Consider the following 9,716-nt stretch of genomic DNA (forward strand, 5'->3'; position numbering starts at 1 on the left):
CAAATAGAACATCCGTGGGACAGAGTTGTTAGTGCTTTAATAAGTAATAACTTTTTAATCCACTATTATCTCTGCTTTACAGATGATGTAAAAGGGCAGAGAGAAGTTGAGCTACTTTCCCAAGGCTACACAGCTAATCAGTGGTGGAGACAGGATTCAAATCCAGACATTCGGGCTTCAAAGCTCCACCCTTCCCTACCACACATGCTGCTACCATCATTCTGCCTATGTGGTTTATCTGCTTCCGCCAGTAGATTGGGAGCCCTAGGAGGGTGGAGACTTAAATGATTCAGAGCCTGGTCCAGAGTGCGAGCAGGGAGAATGTATTTGTTCAATGAATGAATCAGTGAACAAACTAGTGGACACTTTCAACTCTCTCTCTGCTTTCAAAATCAATGTCAGCAAAATCAGACGTTTTTCATGTGTGCCTTTTGGAGAAGGTCTTAAGGGTTTCCCTGCTTGTCCTAAATTCAGGGGTTGAGATCCAGGCCCCAGAACTGATTTTACCTCTTTCTCTATGTCTGTCATGTCATTTCTCCTGGTGGGGGAGGAGAGCAGGTCAGTCAGTAAGGGAATGTCCACAGAGGAAGTGGTGTGTGCTGAGCCTTGAAGAATGAAAGGGCCGAGGAGGAAGCTCCTGACAGTTTTCTTTTCATGTGGAGATAACACTGTCCAAAATTCTAAGGGGCTGTGCCCTGCACATCTTTTTATCTTTCCCCTTTTAGGGTCTGTGTAGACACAGATGATTCATTCAATCCAATCTCCAACCATCCATCTACCCATCCATCAAGCCACATATTATCTATCCATCCATCATTTAGCCATCATCCATCTGTCATCCGTCTATCAATCAATCCATCTATTATCCATCTATCCATCCATCATCCATCTCTCCTGCACGCATCCTCAATGTATCCATCTCTACCCACAGAACACTTACTGAGCACATCCACGGTGCCCGGGGGCACACAGTCAGTAGAAGGAGGCCCAGAGACAATGCATTATTATCCATAAGCAGATTCTAAATGTCAAGGTATACTATAGCTAGTTTGGAGGACCCTGAATTTCTGGCCTTTGTAGTATCTGAGCCAAGATGACTGACCCATGTGTGACCATAAGAAGGGACTCCATTGTCACAGGGAATTGGAGGAGAGCTAAGCCTTAGGTCCTTAAGTGGAGAGAGCAGCTTTGGGGTTCTGAGGGTTGGGAATTCCCCAACATCCAATGTCTCAAAACCTTGTGCCCTCTGTCACTTGAGAAACAACTCCCTTTTTGACTGAGACCAGCTAGGCCCAGGAATGGCCCTTCCTTTCTGTTCAGGCCCCACATCTCCCACAGCTGCTCCTTCCTGGTGAGAGACTGAGCCCCTGTCTCTCTGCTTGGACAGTTTGTGCCTGGCTCTCCACACACACAGTCCCCTTGTTCAGGGAATGCAGGCGGCTGCTTGGAGCCACTGCTGGAAATGGCTTCCAACAGATGTGCCTTTAATTTGTTTCCGGGTCAGTGGCCCCTGTGCCCCAAGGAGGCTGCCTCCCAGGCAGGAGGCCCCAAAATAGCTCTGTGTGTATATCCCTGGATGGGGTTATCCATCACTGCCCGGCCTCTGCCCCCGGATGCCTCACTCTGGTGGCTGGCTCTAATCGGACCACTTGGCGTGGAGAGGGGAAACCAGCTCTGTCCCCTCGGGTGATGGCCCTCAAAGGGCCAATTGTAACCACATGGAAGAAGACCTCATCCTGGTCTCAGGGTCATCCACAGAGCCCTTCTGGAGAGAAGCAGGAGAGGTTTGCACAGGGTCTACAGTGGAGGCCGTGGTCTCAGGTGACAGTGCTTTTCCATTTATTAGTGGTGGGCGTCATGGGCGCCTACTACTGCCAGGCAACATACCACACTCCTCCTCTGCACCAATGCCCACTCTCTTACTCCAGGAGGTCCCACAAGGGAGGACTCAGGCTCCCACCTTGCAGGTGTGGAAACAGCCTCAGAGTGCTCTTCTGCATCCCAATGAACACAGCAGAAGCCTAGGTCTGTGTGGCTGAAACTCAGGGCCTCCCTGGAACAGCACGGCCTCCTGGCCTTCCCAGTGAAACTTGCCCAGACTAGACATTTGTCCAGTCAGAATATTTCTCTCCCAGTCCCTTGGCCGTAACTGGCGATAATATGTAATGATTATCAAATGGAATTAGTTTTAGGTTAGGTAAGATGATTCATGTACATAGCCTAGCACAGTGTTTGATGCTCAATAAATAGAAAGCATTCAGTACTCAGCATGCATGGACAGTAGGGGCCAGGTGGGGACATTTGCATCACAGAGGTGCAGAGAAGGTTTGGGGTCTGCTGCGCCAACCTAGAAAGAAGCAGAACACAGAGCCTGGCTGGTGCTGTCACCCAGCGAGCAGGAAGAGCGCCAGGTATGTTAGAAGATCAAAAACATAGCACCTCCCCAAGGACACTTCTTGGGAGCCCACAGTGGCTCCCTGTGGTCTATTAGATAAACTCTAAACTCCTTGCTGGCCTCCAGAGGTCTCAATAATCCAGGCCTAGCATGAGTTTGCCAGTCTCATTTCCTACTTCTCCATGCTTTGCTGTAGCATCATGAGCACCTGGCAACTTCACGCTGCTAGATTTTCCCCCAGCCATTTTCTGGGCCTGGGAGTCTCTCTGTCTCTCTCCTCTCTCTCTCTCTCTCTCTCTCTCCCCACCCAGTTTCTGCCCTTGAACATCCTGTTGTTCCTTCCCAGGAAGGCTTTCCGTACCTCATCCAGTTGTAATTTCTCTCTGCCTTGTGCCTGGAGCTGAAGACCATCCTCAGCTGTAGGCCCATCCTCCCTTTCCTTTAGAGTCTCCGCAAAGGGAAATGAGGCTACCACTGCTCTGTTCCTGGCCATGGGGGGAAGGGCTGGCTGTTTCAGTACCTGGGGACCAAGGATAGCAGCAAATTCGACACACTGTATGTGGCAGGGGTCAGTATCAATTGAGAGACAGGCTAAGGATGGAGCATGGGATCTGGAGCCCGAGCCTTGGCTTTGGCTGGGGCTCCATCACTTACTACCTGTGAGTGTTCAGGCAAGCAGCTGAGCTGGTTCCCTTCAATCCTAGTTCCCTTTTCTAAGGAATCTCTCAAGATCGTCAGAAGGAAAAAGCACACCATGTACTTCTAGCCACACTGTCTGCCCTTCACCACCACCCTGGCTGGTGTCCAGAGTGCATTCTGGGCATCCAGAGATGCCAGGTGGGAATGGCTGGGAGGGGGAGACACAGGTGGGAACTGGTTTCTAGCAGCTTTGATCACATGAGGGGAAGTGGTTCTTGTGGTTAGAGAGTGAGTGGTTTTGGCTTTTTTCCCCCAGGGTCCCTTAATGCCTGTTAAAGAGGAGTTTCCTCTAGCAATACCAACTGACTGCTCCTTGCTGATCTGCCAGGAGGTTTGTAGCCTACTCCCTCCCTCCTGTGTCCCAGGCCCCAGACTGTAGGGATTAAAAGGACAGCAGACAGGGGTCTCTACCCCTAGAGTGCCTGACCCAGTATTGGGTATAAGGCATGTGTACAAATGCAGTTAACCCTCATCACTCACAGATTTTGCATTTGCAAATGTACCTCCTTGAAAAAATGCATTTGGAGCCCCAAATCAGTGCTTGCAGCATTTTTCAGTTGTTCACAAACAGGCACAGAGCGCTAAAAAATTTTGAATCACCTGATGCACACGTTCCCAGCTGAGGTCAACAACGTGAGCTCTGCTTTCTTGTTGCTGCTCTTACACTGTAGACAATTCTCCTTTCCAGGTCTATTTAGGGCCCCAAATGTGAAAATGTTTTCACATTTTTTGTAATTCTTTTTGGGAGTTCACTGATTAAAATGAACCCCAGGGTGCAATGCTAAAGTACTGTGTACCGTTCCTAAGCCAGAGGGGATGTGATGTGTCCTGTGGAAAAAATGTTCTTCAGGCATGAGTCACTGTGCGTACTAGCTGGAGTTCAATGCCAGTGCATCAAGAATATATAATAAATAAAGCATTTTTACACAGGAGTGCACATCAAACAATATAGTATGGATAGGCTGGTGAAAATGTGAGAAGTTCACAGAACCTGGTATTTCCCCAGGAGCTGTGGGCCACACTGCTAGCAGCACTGTAGTCCATCAGTAATGAACTGTTACCTGTGTACCAGCAGAGTGTGAGGCCAGAAGAAGACCCTGGGCGAGGCAGGGGCCATGACTCCAAACAACGGGTGAGTCAGTTGTGTCAGATCCCCACCCCGCTTCTTCTCCCAGTAAAGTAATGCAGCTGGGCTTGGTGGATCTGAGCAAGCCCAGCCAGAGGAAGCCCTGAGCACCAATGAGCAGCAGCCAGTTAGTTTGAAGCTCTGTGTACCCTTGGGTGAGGCTCTTCCTCCTGCTGCCCCTGCTTTTAGATGTAAAACAAGGAGACTGGATCAGTGATCAATCTTTAAGATTTCTCAAACTAGCTAGCTGTGACTCGTTGAGAGTAAGAAAAAGATGAAAGTATGCATTCCTGAAATGGTATAATTTGTTGACTATTTTCCCTAAAGCCAGATCCAAAGCTCTTTCACCCATACCCTGATTTTAGATGTCACAAGTATCGAACAGTTATTATATACCATAAAACATGCTGGAGCTTTTACATGTCTTATTATGTTTAAAAAAAAAAAAAAAAAAACAAAAAACCAAGTCAGTACTTGCATGTTAATTACCGTCCTGAGTACTTTGTGTCGACTATTTATCTTGCCAAAAACCTTATGAGGTCATTACCATCATTATCTTCATTTCACATGTGAGGAAACTGAGGCACAGTATGTTTAATGAGTGGTTCCAAATTGGCGTGGCCAGTGAGTGGGCACCATTGGATTCCAATCTCAGCACTGTTGGCCAGAGGTATCCCCATCTCCTCTCCTTGCCTTCCACCCACTCAAGTCTGCAGGCACATCTCTGGGAGGTGGTTAGAAATGCAGAGTCTCAGGCCTGCCCAAGACCTGCTGGGAGGATGTGCATTTACACAGGACCCCAGGAGACTCATTCACTGGAGACCATGCCAGCTTCCTTTAGCTGATGAGGAAGAAGGTTGAATAGACTGCTGAGGCCACCCAGGAAGAAATGCAGAGGTGAAGAAATACAATGGGAGTGTTGGGGGTGCCAAGCTGGGAGAGCCCTCCTCGGCACTCACAGCCCCCCCTGGAAACCAGGTGCTCTAGTTGAGTTTTGGGGTTGAGCTTATATGCATGTGCTCAACAGATGAAGCTTTTCCTTGGAGGAGAAGCTCCAAGATGGAGGGGCAGTGTATCCCATGGACCAGGAGCCAGGCCCACTGCAGCCAGTAGGGAACATCTGGATGAGATTAGCACCTGAGTATTGGGTTACAGAACCCATCCACCCAGTGAGGCTGCAGCCAGGCAGAGAGCAGACCTTGGGTCTACCAGGGAGTTTCAACAGAAATAACCAGTGATGAATCACAAAGGGCTTGGGAGTGATATGCAGGCCAGGAGCAAGTGCAAAAATAACTGATGCTGACCCAAGTAGCAGGGCTCTTTTATGATGTAAAGTTTCCTCAGGAGGCAGCTAGTGTGATCCTCCAGCTGCATCCCCAACCTCCTCGTGTCACTCTTGCCAGTGGGCTATCTAGTTTCTGCTTGCATACCTCCAGGAACAGGAAGCTCATTTTCTCCTGAGGAAGCCAGACTTGCATCCAAGCCCTTGGGCCCCTGGGTCCAAGGCCAGCAGGAATCTTCTCTCTATTGCTTCCAGACACTGCCATCAAGACACAGAACAAATCCATAAGCCATACAATGATAATTCCGACATGGGAAGTCAACATCTGGTCCAGTTCTGAGAGCTGAGGATGATTGGGGTGTGGAGTCACCTGTCCTGGGGTGGAGCTTGTGGAGGAGGGATTTGGGAGTTGGGTGGAAACAGGTGCTACAGGAGACCATGTGAGGTGGCCTTGCTTGTGAATACCTGGGAGGAGCCACATGGAAAGCAGGTGTTGGTTGCACACCCAAGGGGTGAAGTGGAGATGAACACTAGGAAAGTCAGGAGCAGGAGGGAGAAGGGAAGGGAGCAGGCCAAGGTGGGTAGGCCAAAAGCAGCTCTTTGTGGAAAGTTTCGGCATCAGCAACCCTCTTAATGGCAATGACCTCAAAGAGCTGCACCCAGCTGAGAGGACCAGGCAGGCAAACAGGAATCACAGATGGGCTTGGAGCTGGTGTGAAGGGAGGCTTGGAGAACAGAGGCCTGAGCAGGCTCACACAGACACTTCCACATCCCAGTCCTGTGTCCTCAGGGTTTTCTGAACCTCTTTTACTCAACAATAAAAATGGAAGCAATAATGACTATTTTTGTTGTGAGTATCAAATGCTAAAATGCATACGGTATAGTAGAACAGTGTCTGACACATAGAAGAGGCTGTGGACTTTTAAAATGGTTTTTGATGGGCAGGAATAAAGCCTGACACTGCAGTCTTTACAAATATATTTTGGGGAGCAGGAAAGCGAGGAAAATAGCTTTTGTTTCTAAGGCACTAGCCTTACTCCTTAAGGAAAACGTGGGTCTTACTTAAACCCCTATGTGTGTGTGACTCAAGGCGACTTCCCTCAACTGGCACAACCCATCTTGGATTCCATCACTATCTGTTGGTCCCCACTATGACTGACACCCTCGGAGCCATGCTAGGGCATTTTCATTCCTTTTGTCTGAACCAGGGAACTGGGGTGCAGAGAGGTCCAGAGAGACTGAGTGACACGCGTGAGGCCACACAGCCCTGGAGGTTGGGGTCAGGATGCTCTCCCTGATCTCCTGTTAGCTCCTCTTCTAGGCTGGGTCAGAAAGGCGTTTAGAGGGGCATTTGAGCTGTCATCACCCCCAATCCTGGACTTCCCTGAGCAAGAGGCTTAGAGCTGGTGGACCTCCTGATCCTCATGGAGCCCCCATGCTGGGTGGGTCAGTGTCTCCCCAGCTCTCCCAAGCGGTGGCCCTCCCTCCGGAAAGCCTAATCAGCTGCACTTAATCTAATCACTGGGCTCCACCAGCTGACTGCTCAGGTTCAAAATGCACGCCCCTCCCCTCCTTCTCCCAGCCCCTTTTCTGAAATCTGTGATCTTCCTGCTTGAAATCACCTTTAATTTCCCTCAGGAATGAACAAGCATTTAGATGTTTGGTTTCAGTTACACCTGGAAAAAAAAAGTTTGACACAAATTTCAAGCCAAATAAATGAGGAAACCACAGACTTGGGAGTAGAAAGCAAGGGAAAAGGGACAGGTGAACTCCCTTCCTGCGATATGCTGTCCCCCATAACCTTCCTGGTCAGTGAACCTCACCTCTACCCAGGAGGTTCCGCCCTGCTTCTGGATGCTCTTTGGGACCTGGTGACCTTTTCCTTCCCTGCCTGAGATTTTCCTCCCTGAAGCCCTTTTTGACTGTCCCACCACCCTGGTCTCCTGTAGCCCCAGTTCTCCCTTACACAGAGAGCAACTCCATAGCCTCTTCTTGCCTCTCAGTGTTCTCGAGGGTCGTCACTGAATACACATGAGTGGAGGCCACAGGGCTCAGGGTTCCCACTTTCCATGGGGTTTCCTTCCCCCCCATGCCTTTGATTCCCAACCCCACCCCCAAAGTCCCAACCACTCCCAGTCTTTGCTTCAGTAGCTTCCTCTAGGAAGCCTTCCTTAATTGCTCCAAGCCAGGCAGAGGGCGAGTGCCAGAGAGAACCTGAGGCCTCAGCCTTTTCTGGGCTTCCAAATCCCTGGATGACTCTCTGTCCTTCAGCGCCAGACTCTGGCTGGGGACACGAGACCTTTTGGCCACAACAGCTGCGCACTTACATCTGCAACCACTGCCTGCCCACAGGTGTGTGGGCACACCATGCCCAGAGCCATCTGGGAGGTGGGGATCCTGAGTTGACCCTCAGAGCCAAGGGGTCCCAGAGAGATATGAGCAAATGGCCCAAAATCCAGGGCCTGGCTTCTGGTGCCTTTCAGGTTCTGCCCTTTGTCCTGCCTAGTCTTGTCCTTCTCTGTTTCCCACCTCCCTAGCTACTCACCAGCCAATCCTGGCCATTGCACACTTGACTCTCTTGGCCTGGAATGCCTCCTCCAGCTTCTCTGCTGCCTTCTGAGACATCTCAATGAAGACTCAGCAGATACATTGCTTCCTCCAGGAAGTCTTCCAGATTATTTGCCTGGTTTAGGTTCCATGCTTCCTACAGAATAGACTTCCATCACAGAATCTGGTACACTGCTTACTTCTTTCTATGTCCATTTTCTCATCAGACTGTGAGATTCTTGAGGACAAGCTTCGATCTGATTACTCTGTGCACAGACAGCACTTTCTTAGCACTCTGGAAAACGCTGGTGAGTGGAAGTAAGAGAGAAATGGAGAGGGAAGGAAGGGAGGGAGGGAGGAGAAAAAGGGAGAGAGGGAGAATGTTTCTGTCCCTAAGACAGCTTAGTCAAGTGCCCTGATCTCAGCAATAGGGCAGAGGGTTGAGGTAGGCATGTGTCTGTAAAGGGTGCAAGGCTGATTCCAAGTTTCTGGGGAAAGATAAACTTGCCAAGCTTGTACTTCAAGACCCCTGTCATTTGGACATAATAGTCACTTCCAGCCTCATCTCCATCCCTGGTGAATAAACTCTCACACACTTGCACACACACTCACCTTTCTTAGAGTTGCCCATGGCCCAGCCCATCCTCACTGTCCCATCTTAGAATCATTTGGTGGCTTCTTGCTAGGTTACTTTCTAGGCTGTGAGGGTCTGTCTTGGGCATCCAGCATGAAGGACACCCACCTGTGAGAAGCCACTGGAGGAGGAGCTGTAGCAATGCAGATCATGGGTGTTACAGCATAGGGACTTTCATGGTAAGATGGAACCTCAGAGGCTGCCTGAGTGATCAGAGGGAGCTTTGCTAGAGAAACCTGGACAAAGATTTAGATGGCAAGAGAGAACCCTGGATGAAAAAGAGTCCCAGACAGAGGAAGAGCCTGTGCCTTGGGGTGTCCATCCACTGCCCTTCCTGTGCTCAGCATGGACAATTCCTCTCCACCCACCTCATCTCCCTCCTCTGAGGAGTCCCCTGTCTGGGTGTAGGTCCCACCTGCTCCCTGACAGAGAACCTGGGCTATTCAGCCCATGATCTTACCTGGCTCTGCTTTGTTTCCTGGTGAAAATGTGAGCCCAAGTGGCTTACCTTGTCCCACTGGTATGGCGCTCCCGGGAGACAGGTGGTGTATAATTCTCAAGACCATCCCCTACAGAGCTGAACGGGCCACTCAGTGTCATCACCTGAACTCTAGTGCAGCTTTGAATACCAGGTGCTGTGCTGGCCCTGGGGTGCAGAGATAAGCATCACAGGGATAATAAGCACATTGACACTATCAATGTGCATGGAGCCCTTTCCACTTGGGGAGCATCTGGCCTGTGCTAAGTGTGGGTCCCTTATCAACCCATTTTCAAGTCTCTGTAATAGGGAGGTAAAATCAAATCCCAGAGTCACAGACCCCCAAAAGGGCAAAACCAGGTCTCACATGCTCAACCTTCTCCCTCCATCCCCACCCCACAAATTCCTGACCTGCTTCTACTATTGTCCAGGACATGCTGGGAGGCCCCGAGAGGCCACCCTGAGAGGTCATCAAAGGGTTCTGCAGAGAAGAGGGTTACCAGACCACAAGCCATGAAGTTCCAGCTGCTTCTGGAAAAAGAAGGCAGTGCAGGT

General features: G+C 50.1%; 1 long non-coding RNA gene across 4 annotated transcripts; it reads right to left on the reverse strand.

Annotated features, from left to right (window-relative positions):
• Positions 1-4,653: 4,653 nt before the first annotated feature.
• LOC141414766 (uncharacterized) lies at positions 4,654-9,289 on the reverse strand. 4 transcript variants are annotated; one of them, XR_012439613.1, is made up of 4 exons: positions 9,192-9,289; positions 8,792-8,919; positions 8,048-8,354; positions 4,654-5,760 (listed from the first exon to the last, which is right to left on the reverse strand). It is a non-coding gene; the product is annotated as an uncharacterized lncRNA (long non-coding RNA). The 4 variants fall into 4 exon arrangements; XR_012439611.1 differs by having other exon boundaries at positions 9,144-9,289; XR_012439612.1 differs by having other exon boundaries at positions 8,048-8,315; positions 8,792-9,289.
• Between the last annotated feature and the right edge of the window lie 427 nt (positions 9,290-9,716).

The sequence above is a fragment of the Castor canadensis genome, chromosome 12, assembly GCF_047511655.1.
Source record: "Castor canadensis chromosome 12, mCasCan1.hap1v2, whole genome shotgun sequence".
In the NCBI taxonomy this organism is placed as follows: Eukaryota; Metazoa; Chordata; class Mammalia; order Rodentia; family Castoridae; genus Castor; species Castor canadensis.